Consider the following 18,721-nt stretch of genomic DNA (forward strand, 5'->3'; position numbering starts at 1 on the left):
TGTTTTGATGACAGTTTCCAAATAGGCATTTTAAATTCTGAATTTCAGTGTCTTTCTGGTTTAATTTTATGGCATTATTTAGATAATCCTCTGCCAAAAAAATAAGGTAGTGGGAAGAACAAGAAGAGCATGGCTGTTGGACTCAGATAATCCAAGTTTAATCTTGGTTCTGCACTTGCTTATTTTCAAGGTAGCCTTTGGCATATATATTTTTGCAAAATGTAAAAAAAAAAAAAGAAATCACTCTTCAGAAGTGTCTCAGGGTTTGGAGGATTAAATGAAACTATATAGTAAGTGGTAAATGATGGCTTCCTCTTCTCATCACCAATTTCCTACTCATTGTCAGCTTCCAACATTGGAATTATCTTTAATTCCTTTGCTCCTTCCAAATTTTAAACCCATCACTATGTTATGCTACTTTTTCTGTGTCCAAGCTACAAGCTTGATCCAGACTGTCATCTCAGACCTGGAATATGACTTACTATGCATGCTATCCAAATTTCTTTCTTTTTCCACCTCCTTTAATAAAATTAAATTTTCTTTTAATTTAGCAAATGTAACTTTGAACCTACTATGTGCCATAGAGATTGCTAGGCCATATCTTAAATGGGGTTGATAGATTCTTCTGGGAAACACTATTAAAAGGCCTTGGATTCTGCCACCAGACTACTTGGTTCAATTGCCCGTTCAACATGTTATTAGCTATGGAACTTAAGGAAAATGAGGTAAAGAGATATGAAATAAACGAGATAATGCATATAAACATGTTTAACATGTAGAAAACACTGGTAATTGTTAGTTATTATTATTATTGTTAATTATCCTCAAATATTTCTTTCTGCTTTGGCCTTGGCCTCTGTATTAGTTGCCTAGTTCCTAAAACAAATACCATATAATGGGGGTGTCTTAACAGCAGGATTTTATTGATTCACATTTTCGGAGCCTGGAAGGCTTGCTTTCTCCTGGGGTTGGTATCTTCTGGCTGGCTGACAGTCTTTGGGGTTCCTTGACTTTTCTGTCACATGGCAATGCACACACCAGTATCTACTCCTTTCTCTTCCAGTACCACTGACTTCCCACTACTGACTACTTCCCATGACTTTTCCCTCAGGTTCCAAATTACTTTGCTTGTAAGAACTTTAGCCATATTGGATTAAAGTCCACACTCAGTCAGCAGGGCACAACTTAACTAATAACATCTTCAAAGGTCCTAGGGGTTCATGTCCCAGGACCAGGCATTGGGACCTGAACATGCCTTTTGTGAATGCATGGTTTAATCACGAACAGCCTCCTGTTTTGAACATCTGCAGTGATCACTTCTTCATCTTGTATCATAATGAATTTGAGCTCTCTATTAACTTCCTTCTCATCTCTCCACCCTTAATTTCTTTGAAACCTGCTTAAAAACACATTTAGCCTGCACACAAACTCTATTATTTGCTCTCCTTTAGTCTCTAGCCCTCCAATCATGAACATGATTCCTGCACAATCTGGATTCTCTGCCTCAATCAAACCATTCTACTTACCCCCATTTCTTCATTTTGATCTGATGTACCTCCAGATCCAAAGTATTCACCTAAGTCATTCCAACTTTGTCTTATTCTTCATTTTAAACTCCATTAGCCTCAAACCCTGCTTAGAACTTGCTTTTCAAGACTTGTTCCCTTACCAAGTTCTTCCAAATTAAATCTTTTTTTTCCCCCTTTGCTTTCAGAACAATTATGTTCTGTTTGTGCTATACTGAATTGCTAATCTATTGCTCCACAAACCTGCTTAAATCTTTCTGCTCCAGCTACACTGGTCTTTGGTGTTCCTCAAGCACTCCAAGTATTCATCTGTGTTAGAGCACTTGCTTTCCTCTTAAAGTGAAAATGCTTTTTCTTAGACATATGCATTTCTCCTTACTTTATTCAGTTCTCCGCTCAAACACCACCTTTACAGAGAAGTACCCCCAAAAACCTTACATGATTTTATTTTCTGTTTAGCTTCTGATATATATATTTCTCTGTTTGTTTATTGTCTGTTTCCTCTATTAGAGGCCAGGGCCACTGTCTGTTTTATTCACTATTTTATCTCCAGCTCCTAGCACAGTGCCCTTTATACTGTGGAGTCTCAATTTTTTTTTCTATTTTTATAGGCTTTTCTTTTTTTTTTTTAAAGATTTATTTATTTATTTAATTCTCCCCCCCTCCCCTGGTTGTCTGTTCTTGGTGTCTGTTTGCTGCGTCTTGTTTCTTTGTCCGCTTCTGTTGTCAGCCGCACGGGAAGTGTGGGCGGCGCCATTCCTGGGCAGTCTGCTCTTTCTTTTCACGCTGGGCGGCTTTCCTCACGGGCACACTTCTTGCGCGTGGGGCTTCCCCACACGGGGGACACCCTTGCGTGGCACGGCACTCCTTGCGCGCATCAGCACTGCGCATGGCCAGCTCCACACGGGTCAAGGAGGCCCGGGGTTTGAACCGCGGACCTCCCATATGGTAGACGGATGCCCTAACCACTGGGCCAAAGTCCGTTTCCCCGGCTTTTATTAGTTATATTTGAATTTTATTTTTCAAGATCATCAATTTCCCCACTAATTTTCTGAACTATAGATTTTGTCTTACACTTTTTACTTTATTAGAGAAGCTGTGGGTTTACAAAACAATAATGTATAAAGTACGGGATTCCCATACATCACCCTACCACCAACATCTTGCATTGGTGTGGGACAATTGTTACAATTGATGATGGTGAGTTTTTATAATAGTGCTATTAACTATAGTCCACAGTTTATCTGTTTGTGTAGTGTGTTCCATGGATTTTCTTTTTTAATTTTTATTCTGTTACCTTATATACACTCTAACATTTCCCCTTTTTATCACATTCAGTGCTGCTAATTATGTTCAAATAGCTCAATAAATATTTATTACATGGATGACTGAAAGAATTTTAATGTTGTTCCCAACCAAAGAATAATTCTAAATACTTAAAATGTAGGGACTGTATCTTTGATTTTGTAACACATCACCGTGTATTGTGATGTAGAGGAAACATACTGGTTTTAGGATGAAACTGGTTCAAATTCCCAAATTCTCAAATATTATGAGTGAATCCTAGTAAAATTCTCATTCATTCTCAATCTCCTTAAATAGGAATTGTGTAATACCAATTTGGCAGGATTGAAATTAGGATTCAATTCATTAATGTGTTTAAAGTTCTCAATAAATAGTAACAACTATTGTTATATGGTCAATAAATTCTTTTGGCTGGTTATTATGCCTGGGATGTAGTTGGTGCTTAATAAATATTTGATGAATGAATAAATAAATGCTAGAAATTGGGTGCCCTTTGAACATATATAATTCCAGATAACTGGAAGAGTTTATATGATTTGGTCACTACTAATTATATCTGAATATTCTCTCAGAGGCCAAATATACATCATAATATATTCTCTGTGCAGGCCTAAGGAGGCCATATTCATTTGCAGTGTCATTCACTGAAAATGAGTCAGTATTTGTGTGTGTGTGTGTGATTACTGTTTTGAGAGGAAAGGAACTTGAATGCCAGATTTCTCCATGAATCTTCCAGCATGAAGATTCCCATTTTCTACATCTTAAAATACTTACTAAGAGTGTTTTGAATACTAGTTAGCTAATTGAAGCAATGTTCTTTGAAAAAAAAATACACATGCTACAAATGGTAAGTATTTTAGTTCACATGGAAATGGAAGGTGGTAAGGGATATAAAAAATATTTGAATGTCTGGAAAATGAGTATAAAATTTTTAAAATATATGTAAATTTAGGTGGTGTTCTAGTGAGACCCTATTACATTCTAAACAACTGGAGAGAGTGAAACGGTCACTGATGATTTCTAGAAGAGCTTTGCATTTATTGTAAAGGTAATTTACAATATAGGATGTGGAAGCCTATCAGATGCCCTTACACTTGGGGGGCTCCCTGAGTACATCAACTACAAGACTAAGAGGTAGAACAGCCGTGTGGTAAAGAAGGTAGAGCAAATGCCAGGTCAGTAGAAAGGTTTTTAGTTCCAACCAAGCACACTTAACAAAGCCTATGCTCTACAGAAACAGTTAGGGAAGGCATAAGAGGAGAGAATAATTGAAATGTCCAGAATGCAATGCTAAAACATCTGCTTGCCACCATTTTAACTGGCTACCCAGCCAGAACCCTTCAAAGGCAATTGCATACTTTAACTCCATCCTTTCATATGTTGTCATCTCTTTATCCTGAAATTCAGCAGCAATTCTAGTCATCTTCAAGCCTTCATTTAGGACAGATCTCCAACCCATCACCTTTCATGGTCTTTGCAGTGTCCCAATTTAGTGCTTGGGGATAAATGTCCTAATGAGAGTATTTTGCCAATTGGTATTGGAACATGTCTAAAATAGGAAAATGCCTTTACCATTTCAAAATATACTTACATTATAAACCTATACTTGGAATAGCCAGGTCCCTAAACATGATCAAAAACTGATTTAAAAATTAACTTTTAATAATTCTATATTTTAAAGAGTTTTGTTTATTTCAACAGATGCTGAAGTAAGCCTACCAGTTCCATGGGAATTTTAGCAACAAGATGGGGAAATGTCTAGATTTCAGTTCTTTTCTCAGTATTTGAATTTAGGCCAACTGCAGGCTGCAAGTGTTGTTTTCTTTAAATGAAGGTTATACAGATTGGAGTATCAATACGTTGGAGATATTTGAGGGAAAAAAGAACAAAATTAAAGTAACAAAAGCCAATTCATGGACTTCCTCTTAGATTCTGAGACTTCCTAAGTGACATAAATATCTTGTGCCTGTGGGTGGCCAAATAAAGTGATATTTTGGACGTAAATTGAATTCCCTATTTTGAGGAAGAAGAGAGGGTAGTCCTAGAGCAATAGAGCTTGTATTGGTAAAGTTCTGCAAGCTGAACTGTATTTAAAATTCACACTTAACATTTGTGCCCCTTGTCTTAAACATTCAGGAGTTGTCTCCCTCCTATATTGTTTCTTGGCATGACCAGTGCTCATTTCACTGTGAGTGGCCCTATGGCTGGTGGAGCATCAGTCAAGAGCATTTACCACCTGGGAAGCAAATGGTGATAACAGTAGCAGAGAGCAGGGTAATTACAAGAATGGGCCTTGATGGAAGGGCAGAAAAAGGGCATTGAACAATCATCCACTGAGATTTGCTGCAGATGGAGGGAGAGGTCAGGGACTTGCAGAATAATCTAGGAAGAGCCATTAGGTATCTCTTCTAATTCAAGCACTCTCTAAATTGAGAGTCAATCTCCAGATGCTTGTTCAACTATGCCATCATTTTTATTGTTAGGGAAGGTGTGAGTTTTCAGAACAATCATACATAAAATACAGGATTTCCATATACCACCTTATTAGTAACACCTTGCATTGGTGTGATATATTTGTTATAATTGATAAAAACACATTTTAATAATTATACTTTTAACTAGAGTTCATAATTGAACTTAGGGTTCACAGTTTCTGCTCTACAGTTCTATGGATTAAAATATTTTTTTTGTAGTACCAAATAAACAACCTAAAATTTTCCCTTTTAACCACATTGAAATATATAATTTCATAGTGAATATATAATTTAAATATATATTCACGATGTCGTGCTACCATCACCACCATCCATTACCAAAACTTTTCCATTCCATTTTCATTTTTCACTAATGCAAAAAGGAATATGCTACAAATGACTGTTCTGTTGATATGAACAGGTCTAAAGTACCTTCAGGCTGATAACTACTAAAGCTGTGAGACACGATTCAGCATGTGAATTTTTTAATAGAAATTAAGAGTTGCCATCAAAGCTTTAAACAGAGTGAAGAAAACCTCCTCCCCACACAAACACCTCTCCAGTTTATATCTCCAAGTTACATTCTGTGCACAGCTGTCTCTTGGGTCTTTTCAGAAAGGCTTGTCACCAAAGTTAAAAATATTTGCCAAACAGAATTTTGAGAAGAAAAATGCATATCTTTACTAATTTTTTTTTCCAATTTTATAAAATTGCAGGTGCATCATTCTCTGCACAGCTGGTCACTGTGATCTTTCAAGCATATTTTCTCCTTCCCAGAAATAAAAAAAAAAATGTGTCGAATTAGCTTTACCTAAACATACAAGATATCTTTATTAAATCATTTTATGCTGTAATGTGACTAGACTAACTTCTGAAACCTAACTAAGGGGTTGGATAAACTGGCATGGCTTCAGACTGGCAGCAATCATATTGATGACAGGTTTTATTGTCCAATTCTGCTCAGTGAAATCCCACACCAACAGTGGTCATTACCAATGAGGCTACCAGATATTGTCATGTATGCTATATGCATAAATTTGCATATGGTATTAAAGAGGTCTTAACTCCAAGTGGGAAATCCTAAGTGACTTCCTGAACTTAATGTTCTTGTTTGATCTCAGTGGTTATGTCTGGGCATCTGAAATATACAACAGGCTGTGCCATCATGAGTAAGAGGAGCGGGGAGGGAGTAACCAGGTTCTTGGCAACTAGGAGGAAATCAAGTTTCAGATGATGCATATAGTCACAACAGCGAATGAAAGATCTCTTTTATTCCTTTCAGTTCCTCCTTTTACAGGTTGTAAAAGGGTTAAAATTGAATTCTATGTGTCTAATTAATCTAGAAACTTCAATAAGAAACGGATGGTCTTTCTAACTCCTACTACATTATTTCTTTTATTTCACACTGTCTCAATAGTGTGATAAACCACACCTAGAATAAAGTAAAGATTTCAGAGATAATACACCTCTTATTGAGAGTACTTAGTAGATCTACCCCTCCCCAACTCCATAAGAGCTGGCTCAGAGATGTTCAGGTAGGTTGAAAATAGTCAATGACTTGGTATCCATACAACTCTTCTTTTGAGGAAGAATACATTAGGAAAAGGCTTGCTCTGGTTTTTCCAACATACAAAACCAGTTATAACAGTTCCACATACAAAAACAATTTAATAAATCTATGAAAGACTCACTTCCCACGGGTCCAACATCATTTCTATGTAGAACTACTGAATTAAATATTTTTCAGCTATTTATTTTCAGTGGTTTTTACTTAGCCAGACCAAATAATATTGACATGCACTAAATATAATGTAATAATTAGGATGATTGAAAATATTGTATTAACATCTTTTCCAAACAGCACTTTATATTCTTTTAAATTTTATTATTATAAATTGTTTATTTATTCACTTAGCACAGACTTATTGAAAATAAACTATGTTCCGGGCATTGTGAAAAGATTTGAGAATATTAGGATAAATAGCAGAATCCCCTCTCTGAGTAGTTCAGAAATCTTAGTCCAAAAAGGAATTTGAGAGAGATTTTAATCCAGGTTGTCATTCTATTCATCATAGCTGCTGCCACATATTTCATAGAAAGGCAGTGTAGCATGGTGGCAACAGCCCAGGTAGGGGAGTTATATAACCCTTGAGTTAGAATCTTGGCTTTGTCATCCACTTACTGAATAGTCTTGGGTAAGCCAGTGAAGAGTTAACCCCTGAAGATTATTTCCTCAATTGCAAAATAGGGTTGTAATAATATCTATCACTTAATGTGAGAATTAAATGAATTCTTATCTCATCAAGTGCCTAATATAGTGGCCAATACAGTCTTGGCATTCAGAAAATAGTAGTCTATTTTTAAAGACTTAGCAGTGAAATAAGGCAGTTCATTCTGTTTTTCAACAGTTCTAATTGTTGAAAAGATCTGAAATCTGCTTCCCTGCAAATTCCAACCATTGGAATTCATTATGCTCACTGGAGCAGATAAGTTTAATTCCTTCTTCCACACGAATACCCTTAAGATAGTGGAACACAGCTTCTACCCGTCCTTATTTTTTCCCAGTTGAGCATCTGCAGTGAACTTTTGATGTTACTTACTATTTTTTTAAGTGTAATGAATATATTAGAACCTTCAGAAACCATTTATGTTAGAGTGGAAATCAGTAGAAGATAGAACATTTTGTACCTAATTCAAATGTGTTTGGTAATTGAAATTAGAAAATAACCTCTTCTCCAAGATTTACTTATGAGATAAACCCTCATAAACTTTCAGCAAGGTGGTGTTTTCCTAGCCAGACTCAAGCCTGCTTACTAAGTCATGTTCTAAATGTAAATCTCTTATTCCACTCATCACCATAAATAAAACTTCCCAACTTAATATAGCGGTTCACAAACTTTTGGTTTTATGACCTTTTTATACTCTTAAAATTTATTGATGATAACCCAAAGTTTTTGTTTAATTAGTTTAAATCTATTTTTGTCCACTATATTAGAAATTAAAACTGAAAAATTAAAGAGTATTTATGAATTAAGTTAAAATCAACAGAACTCCATTATATATATTAACATAATATATTATATGAAAAATAATATATTTTCAAAAAAATATGTGAGCAAAGTGTGATTGTTTTATTTTGGTACTGATCTTTAATATTTAGCTTAAAAGTGAGCTGGATACTCATGTCTGCTTCTGCAACTCAGTCTTATGTGATCTGTTGTTTTGATGGAAGTTTTGAATCATACCTCACAGAGATATGCTGTTGAAAAAGGAGAGAATAGATAGTCTTTTTCAGATAATTGTGGATATTTTCCTTTGATACTATACCAAATCTCAACAAATTGTAGTTTCTCAAAGGGTAGATGTGATTTGTAATCTGAAATCATATTAATAAAGTTTGTACTCTGTTAAATAAAAACCCATTCTTCAGTCTTTCACTTTTAAAGGAACTTTTACCCATATATGATTTGTGGCTTCATGCTTTGTTCATATGGAGAATATTCATTTACTCAGTTATGCAGATATTTCAAATGTTGATGCATTTCATTATGTACTTTCAAAAAATCACATCCACTGATATCACTCCAAATCTCATCAGAAAAAGTGTCAAATATTGGGTAGCTATCAAGATCACTTTAGTGGATACAAGTTTTCCAAAATTCCAATTTTCTCTTGAAAACTTGAATTTATCATTGGCAACAAATACTGCCAGTTGTTTAAAGTGACAAGATCACTCCGTTCATTTTCAAGAAAATGTATGCCAAATATGCCTTAGTATTATTTTGAAAATAGTTTGGACATCATGTGTTCTTTGAAAGGGTCTCTCCAGAGTATCCATGGAGCATACTTTGAGAACTGCTGTCTTGGCCTTTAATAAGGCCCACGACAATTTGAAGCCTGTCCTCCTCCCCCACTGTATCTCTAATCTGCTCTGCTCTTTCCATACCTGTTTTCTTAAAATTCTGAACTCTCTCAGTTTCCTGAATATCCTGAGCCCTCTTATTCTTTTCCTCTACCTGAATGCTCTAGTAAAGGCCCATCTTCTGGCCAAGATCCATGAAACCTTTCAAGAGTATTTTCATGCAATAAGGTATTGTTAACCACCCCTCTGTAAGCCTCTAAAAATGTACCTTAACATAGAGCTTAAAAAAACAGAAGGGGGGGAAAGTCCTTTTAGCATAGACCTTACATAATTCTTTTGTTTATATTGTTTCCCTTTAGACAGTAAGTTACTCAAATACTGGGACTCTGTCTTATTGGTATAGTATCTATAGTAAACAAGGAAATACTAGCTCTACCAATTATTAACTTGAAGAAGTTTCTTAACTCCTTTATGCCTCTGAGTTCACCTCTGTAAAATGGGGTGTTTTTAATTACCTCAGAGAAATTGTGTGAGGATTTAAATGAGAAGTTGAATGTATCTTTTCAAAATATTAAGTATAATTATTATTACTAAATGTTTTTAAGTGATTAACTCATTCATGACAGAATTCTTATAGTATCAAAATATTTACTCAGGTTTGTGTCTATAAAATTATCTAAGTTTATAAGTATATTTTGTTTTGTGTTTTTCTATCTAGGGCCTAAGTTCTAGGCAATAATTTATTTAGTTAATTTTTTGATCTTTCATGAGCTCTTCATGAGCAAATATTTCCAAGTATAATAGTTCTGTCACTGTGTTTGTTCTATGAAGCTCTGTGTTTTACCTACATATATGTGGCTCAGGCTCTCACCCATGTAGACTCTCTTCCTCCTGACCCTCCACCAAGCAATCTGTTAACTAAGTCCTGTTTTCTCTCATGGCAGTCTTCAACTCTCCTCTTTACCACTGTCATTTCAATTTAGATCTTCATCCTTTCTCATCTGGACTATTACAATTAGTTTCCAGAGTCTCTCACTGAAAATTTAGCCCTTATTCTATTTCTAGAAAGATCTTTATAAAATGCAAGCATGGCCACATTGCTACACTACTTAACCTTGATTAGCTTCCTGTCACACAAAAGATGAAGTCAGAACCTCTTTGTGTATATTAAGGTCCTTTATGCTTTCACTTCCTCATTTCTTGCTAGGCTCACCTCTTGTTTCACCCCTTCCACCCCACCCCTCCTACATCTGCTGTGTTGAGCAGCTTGCAGTTCCTAGAATGTGATATGTTTTATGTTTTTATGGCTTCATATTTTCTTCTGCCTTGGCTGTCTTTCTGCAAATTACCATTATGCTTTCCAGACTCAGGGTTTTGTTTTTTGTTTTTTTGACTCAATATCATTCTCTCCGTCTTTTTTTCTTTCTTTTTTTATTAGAGAAGCTGTAGGTTTACAAAAAAGTCATGCATCAAATACATAAGATGTACAGTTCCTATATAACCCCCTATTATTAATAATAATACCTTGCATAAGTGTGATATATTTGTTGTAATTCATGAAAGAACATTTTTATAATTATATTATTACCTATAGTTCATGCTTTAATGTCATTGTTCAATGACTTCCTCCTCCCTTCTGTTAATTTAAGCTCTGTATACCATAATGACTTATGTCCCAGCCCTCAGCACTTTGTTACTCTATAGGCATTTATATCTGCTACTCCTTCACACACTAGAAATGTTTGCAGAACCTGCCAGTCCTGAACACTAAGGGAACTGCTCTCCCCCAATCCCTACTGTTTAAAGATCTGCAACTTAGACCACATAATCTTTTTCTTTTGGCAAAGTCTTTTGACCAAGAATGTGCAACTGATTTGAAGGTAGCTAATTCAAGGATGTCCAGTGATTGATGACTTATGACCAGAGGCATATCAAGCATGTACATTTGATCTAGGCTGATCAGATTGTCTCAGCAAATAGAGTTGGAAAGAACTGAGTTCTAACCCAAAGGGTAAAGAATTCCTAGGTGTAATTTTAGTATTCTCATGTTCTTGTCTGCTCACCTGCCTGCATTTGTGCCCATACATTCTGTGCCCTACCTTTGCCACAGACATGCTTGCTGTCCCTGCTTCTTTTTAAGGCACTATATCTTGTCCTCTCTCATTCACCGAAGAACATCAGGTAGGCAATAATTCTCTCATCTTTCTTTTATATTTAAATTTCCCCTTCGACAGAATTGTTCCCATTAGCATAGAAATGAGCTGTAATTACTTCTATCTAAGATATAAAAAGTCCCCCCTTCTTCCATATTTCCCTCCAGTTTCTACTCTTTTTCTTTTCTTGTAGCTATAGTAAAACTTCTGGAAAATATCATCTACAGTAGATGACATAAGAGATTTCTCTAATTCCCTAAAACCTCTCCAATCAAGCTTTACCCCACCAATCCAAAGGTCAAATATTAATCTTCCCCTTCTTTGATGAATCAATGGTTTTATATAGATAGTCTTCCCCATAAAACATTTTCTCCGCCCCCCTTTCAAGATATCTTCCCTCTACTTCATTGGCCCTCCTCTGGAGTCTTTCTTGCTGGTTCTCCTAGTTTTCATGCCTCAAGACAATTCTGTTTTCTTTTCCAACTGATCCCTGTAGTATATTCATCCAGCCATGGGACTTTATAAAAAATTGTTAATTGGTGTTTCATGCATTTTTATTTCCAGCTCACAGTGCTCTCCTCAACTCCACATTCCAAAAGCCTCCTAGAAGTGCCCACCTATATGTCTTCCTGTTTCTGTACTTACCCTTTGCTGGAAGAAAAGATATCCATCCTATTAACATTGCCCAAGGAGTAGTTCTACTTAACGGAAGACAGCAAAGAGATGTCAGCCTACTCTAAATCAGATGTCAGGGTTGCCAAGGAAAACATAACTTATACAGGCACTGGGTGAAACCAATGTTTACTCACATAGATAAGAAATAAAGCAAGATCAATTTCACTAGTGGGCATCAGTTCCCCACAGTCAGTGAGGTTCCCCCTATAGCTGACAAAGGAAGTTCATCTTTTGTCAACACGTACCCTTTTCTTGTGTCCTATTCGTCAGAGTCACTGCTCTCTCCTCAGTGGGAACAGATAGAGCAATGGGGACGGACCAGGTGCCTTAAAACACATACTTAGGCAAGCGAACTCCAGTGAATGTTTACATATGCTCAGGGCACAAGGGGAAGGAATGTGTGGACGGGCCACTATCTGCTAAGGGATGTGTTTTATCTCCAGGCCCTTTTAAGAAGCCTACAATTGTCATCCTCTCCTAAAATCCAGGTGGGATGGTTTGAAGCTCTATGGGCTTCTCATCCACTGTGGTCCATGCCTTCCTCCCTGCTTTGTTTTCCACCACAGCTCTTACCCAACCAGATAAACTTTAAAAAAAAATTGCTTAAACATTGTTTATTTTGTTATCTTGTTATTAATATAAACTCCTGGAATATATGTTTCATGAAGGCAGGGATTTTTGTCTAATATTTTGCTAGCTATATCCCCTTAATGAAAACTGTGCCAGTACAAAGTATATGCTCAAGAAATGTTTTCTGAGTGAATGAATAAATGAATGCAAAGTCTCATAAAAACTAAAAAGTTAAGAGGATAGGGAAGGTGAAGTATAGAAGATCAGACTCTAATTGGCAGAGGGAGAATGAAGAGCATATTCATGGCAAGAAGGCAAGGAGGATAGAGAGAAAAGAAGAGACCATGCTTGAGATGCCACTATCAGCTCCTGTATATTACAGTCAATATATTGTCTTACAGTAAAGTTGCTTATTCTTAGGTTTTGAGGCGTGAAATACTGAAACCGTGATCCTTGCTACTAGATGAGCCCTTATCAGAACTCACCATTAAACTGTGTTCTTCTTTCTATATAAGACCTAACCTTTGATTCTGGAGCACCCAGCATTTTACCTACCATGTATCAGGCATTCATTTGACAAAATTTTTAATAAAAAAATTCAGTATCTCATTGCTCCACTTTCGGTTGGCCTTCAAATAGTTTATGAGGAGATTGGGACCCAAAAACCCTCATTCTATGCTACCAAAAATGGATGAGAGTTACAGGATTGTCTCTCCTTGAGACAGAAATAATAACTTCAAAAACCAGTGGAAGCAAATTTAAGTTACTTTAAAATAGGTGATTGTTAACTAAGGTTTTCACCAACTTCTAGTTGTTATAAATCAGGACTTAGGCAACTTAGTAAACGTCCAGACCTACTAATAAGAAAAAAATACATTTGCATATCAAGTTAAAACTTGCATTATTTGTTTACTTTTTGTCAACTTAGGATGCCTGTTTTTGTGGACAAACCCAATCAAAACGCTCACAGGAAGTAGGCAATAAACACATAGTATAAAGACGCATTTTCCCTCTGTTTGCATTACCCCCTTACCCTCTGGCTTTCCCAATTCTCACCATCCAATCAGGTACTTTCTTACAACTGGTGAACTGCCTTATTTACATTTGTCTCCATATTGTTCTCCTTGTCTCCATATTGTTCTCCTTCTGTCTCTCTCTATAGTTATTTCCCACTGGGAGACAGAAAATGATTCTCCAAAGTTCCATAGTTCAGTCTTTTGCCCAGTTAACCTTGTGGAACTCTCTTTGTGTCAATTCACCACAAAACAGGACTCCTTATCACCCCCAGGCTTTAAGATAATGGAAATCTTTCATATACTTGTATTTCTATCTTGACCTCTAAAACAAAACAATCAATTATCTGAAGAATTTATGAGTCTTCCAGGTTAATTATTTTAGCAATTTTGTTGAATAGGAAAGCATATTTTTGCTTCTATTTATTGATCTATTTCAACTGGACAACCTTTTGTGTGAAATAAAAATTCCCTTTATTTTACAAATTAAATATTAGGAAAGCATCTGTCTTTTATTTGAACTCTGGGTTACTTAAGGAGCAGGTCTTAAGGGATGTATATCAAAATAATTCATGATAAGACTAAAGTTATGGAATTTGCTTCTCTTTCTAAGGTGCAAATATCAAAACCCAATTGAGGTTCTTAAGGCAGTCTTCAGCCATAGGGCTCTAAATAACAATGTTCTCTAGTCAATTCTCAACAGGGTAGACCTGCCCTAGCTAAATGCTAAATACAAGCCAAGCACAGACTACATGAAGAAGAGCCAGAGGGGATATGTTGTTCTGTAAAGAGGTCAAATGCACAGTTCAAATAAAATTCTCCCAGTATCCTGTTTTTTTAGAAAAGGCAAGCATCTGTACTGTGGATGGTCCAGTGGGACAATGATGTGTTTTATTCTGCTTCTATTATGTAAAAGGATTCAGGGAAGTTTTGGAACAAAATACATATAAACCACCCACATGGGCATAAGCACACACATTCATTTAATCATGTAACGATCTGCCTTCATTTGACAAAAGCAAAACCATTCAATGGTAAAGATTGAATGACCTCTCAGGAGACAATGTTTGAAACATCATTTATTAATGTTACTGTGAGATGCTCAAGTAGTTCATGTCTTTCCTACTCTATGGAAAATGTGATCAGATGATAATAATAAAAAATGGGATTTTCCTGATGCTCCTCCAGGCTCATATTTTTCTTGTTTTATTCTAGCTTTAATTCATATTTAACACTCATTATCACATGTTCACAAATAGCCTACTGAAAAAATACTGCATCTGCTTTTTCCTGGAGGATTTCTTCTGACATTTCAAGAAAATGATTCAGATTTCTTTTTCTGCTTTTCAATCTGGGAAAAAATTATGGGAAGGTTGATTTCTTATGTTTATTTCAATAGTTGGATAAACAACGTCTACCAGAAAATATAGCTTACTGTACAATCTTTAAAATATCTTATTTATAGCAGTTATTGTTAGGAGGAATTGAACTGAATTGTGGTTACTGCTATTTAATAATTACTGTAAAAGCCATACTAGCCAGGACATCAGGAAAATAATATAATTGGGTTTATTTACATATTATTTGTGGTCCTGATTAGCACTCTGGAAATTAAGAGATTTGAGCAAGAAGTGAAGCCATAGAGACTCTGATCTATAAAATTTCTAGGACTGTATAGGTAGGGAACAAAAATGTGGCCAGTAATCAAAGATTTATGTAGCAGACATCATACATAAAAATATTGATAAATCACACTGATGGAGCTTAACATTGGTGCAGAGAGTGAAAAGTCTGCTAAATTTCCAACTGTGTCTAGTTTCTCTTGATGGTAGATTGGTAGATGATGGAGGTAACACTTGGGGTTTATCTTATATTTAATTTAGTCATTCACTCATTTGACAAACCTTTCATAGAAATCATACAGTATGTCAAATACCAATTAGACCTTGGGATTTAAAGATAAATAAGAGAAACTCATCAGTGCAATGAAGCTCAAGCTTGCTGAGGAAAATGGAATATTTGAGGGTAGTTATACAACTGTTATTGGTGCCAACATAAAGGTAAACAAGATGGTCAGAGAAAGTGTAACGGTCTTTAAAATGTTCAAGGGTTTTCATTGCATTTAAAATGAACTTGAAACTCCTTAACATGACCTTCCTTTTCCAACGCCCTTTTGCACCTTCCCACTTGGCCATTTTGCTCCAACTGCATGGGTCTTCTCTAAGGTCATTTTCTTAATTGTTCTAAGATGTTTCTCAACTTAAGGTTTCTGCTGGCCTTGGCTCCTCCCCATGCTTGGACTGCTCTTGCCCTGCTCTCTGCATGGTCCTCTGTTCTCATCCTTTAGGCCTGGCATAAGTGCCAAAGATTCATCAAGACTTTTCCTGGCCATCATATCTAGGTGGGCTTCCACTGTCAGTTTCTACTCCTTTTCTTTGCGTATTGATTCATTAACACAATTTGTAACCATATACTTACTTATTTAGATGTGTATTTTCTTTTCCCACACAAAATATTAAGTTGATTGGAACCACTATATTGCAAATCCCAATATATAGTAGAAGTACAATACATATTTTGAAAGAATAAATGTGGAAGAGAGGAAGAGATCTGGAAAAATCGAGATATGGTAGCATTTTTCCTATGTATCAATATAAATAGTTTGCATATTTCTTTGAATATTGAGGTAATTCTTTCAACCATGGGAAATGAAGTTAAAATCCAATAGTGTTAACATGTAAGGCTAGTATCAAAACACTTGTAAAGTTCTCAGAAGGATCTGTATAGCATAATTATAGACACATATACATGCATACACATTCTTTCATATACATACCTACATATATATCATTCCAGGGGTAAACTTATCAGGACATTTCAAACAATCTCTTCATAATCAAACTCTCTCTTTCTAGTCACTATTCAGCAGTAAATATTTGTGCAAGTATTATCTGCCACAGGGGAGGAGAAGAAGTTCCCCAAAGGGATAGAGAGATGTTTAGGGCTTATCACTTCAAATATTTTGAAACAAAGCAGAAAGAGGAAGAGACTGCTTATACCTGATCTGCGTATTTTACTTCCTGAAAATTCTACCTACTCAGCTGTGGTCCACCTCAATGCAGAAAATGTGATCTACCAGATTGATATTTCTTCTCTTTAGAGTGGATAAAGGAAGGAAGGAGTGGTGAGAAAGCACTCTCCTTTTTCTAGAATCCAACATTCCTTTAGCATTTGAAGAGTGCAAACAGAAAACTAATTGTCCTAAATGGTGTATCTATCTGTGCGTTCTGTTTTCAAATCCTGTTCTCACATCACAACACAATTCATGTCTGGTATTATACTGTGAAATAGCTGGGGTTTGTCTAAACAAATACAAAAATTTCCAAGAGAGAAAATGATTTAAAATAACCAAAGTGAAATGTTTATTAGGAAGAAAAGGCCTCTATTACAAGAATTTATCAGGATATATTAGAATTAATAAAGACACAAAAAATGCATTTATTACTCCCAATGACCCCTCGGTGATTAGTATTTGAGGATTTAACTAGTAAGGCAGGAAGTTTCTACTTACAGAGATACCACATCTCACCATAACTGGAAACCTAAGGTTGATTGGCATCTGTAGCAAAGCAACTTGAACACTGATTTTTTTAAAAAATCATCTACATATTTAGGTATTATTTAGTTTAAATCTATATGTAACCATTACTGAAATAGTGGTTATAGAATGTTTCTCTAAATAAAATATTTATAAACTCAAAATGTCTTCCTATTCTTTAAAAGTCTGAAATTTCATAAAACATTAAAAATTATGAATTTCTTTGAGACCTTTAAAATGAAAGTTTAGTCTGGTACCTCACTATCCTTTATGTTTTATTATGTAAACCTCCATTATAATTTCCTTGTGCTCCTGCTTCTTTCTATTTTATGGTAAATGGTTTCATAGTTCTTTGTCAAAATCCAATCATCTCACTTGTCCATTTGCTCAAAAGAGGCTATTTGCTTGGAGAGCTCACATCCTTTTTGAAAATTTCTGCTTGTCTCTCCCTAGTGATTAAGGATAAACTACTGCACTTCTTGGAAAACAAACCTACTGAATTCCTGGCTTATAAATCAAATAGTAGGACACAAAGACTCTTCAGCCTGAGTGATAATTTCAGCATACCTGATTAGATAAGGTACTTCGTAGCATCCTGTATAACTGAAATAGAGCCCCAAATCATGTGGCAGAGAACTGGACATCTCTTATCAAGTTGAATTTCAGTAAAATTTCTGAGAAAATTTCAGTATAAGTTGTCCTATAAGGAATAAAACCAAATTCTAAATTAAGGACATAAGTGATCTGCTTTAGCATCAATATAGAAGCAGAAGGTTAGTTAGTGAACTAAAACCCAAAGAAGAGTCATGGTGTAGTTTTAAAAGTTAGCATGTTATTGGAATATGCAACTAGTTGTATAATTTCTAGAAACCACATTTTTGTCCCTAAAAATAAAAGAGACTCCTCAAAGCACTGTTAGTACTTTCTGGAGGCAGAAAGTGAAAGTGATTAGGAATTAGTTTCCTTATGTTTGTTTAAAAGCATGATGCTATTTTGTAAGCAAATTTACAATTGCTTAAAAGAGATTTAAAAATGAATGAAAAGAAATAGATTTTGTCTGTTAGAGAAGCATGGGTTGAATAATATAGAAATTGTAGGTCTGAAATGAAAAAAATGTGGTAAAGTGCAGATTATTGAAAATGGGAAACCTGGTACCACGAACTTTACTAAAAAGCAGTTGGTTGTCATGGCAGCAAGAAGTAAATGCAGATACTAATGGAGAGGAAAATAATATTCAGTGGTATCAGGTAGGATCCAAGCAGGAGAGAGTTTATATTCTTCCTTTTTTCAAATTCTGATTTGGAAACTTTTTTAAAAAGCTGAACAGTAAGCTTTGCTGGGAAAGATCATAATCCATCTGTGGAACAAATCCAAAGCAGTCAATGCATTACTTCAGTGTCTACACAGTGGGAAACCATATGGTCAGATCAGTGTTGGAGAATCCTACCCCAAGCTGCTAGTGATGAACTTCCTCAAAACCAGTGTCTAGGGGGGAGAAGAGACTGAAAATCTGGATCCCAGGTTTGCTATCGGTCTGGATTTAAT

The sequence above is a fragment of the Dasypus novemcinctus genome, chromosome 12 (genome assembly GCF_030445035.2).
Source record: "Dasypus novemcinctus isolate mDasNov1 chromosome 12, mDasNov1.1.hap2, whole genome shotgun sequence".
Taxonomy (NCBI): domain Eukaryota; kingdom Metazoa; phylum Chordata; class Mammalia; order Cingulata; family Dasypodidae; genus Dasypus; species Dasypus novemcinctus.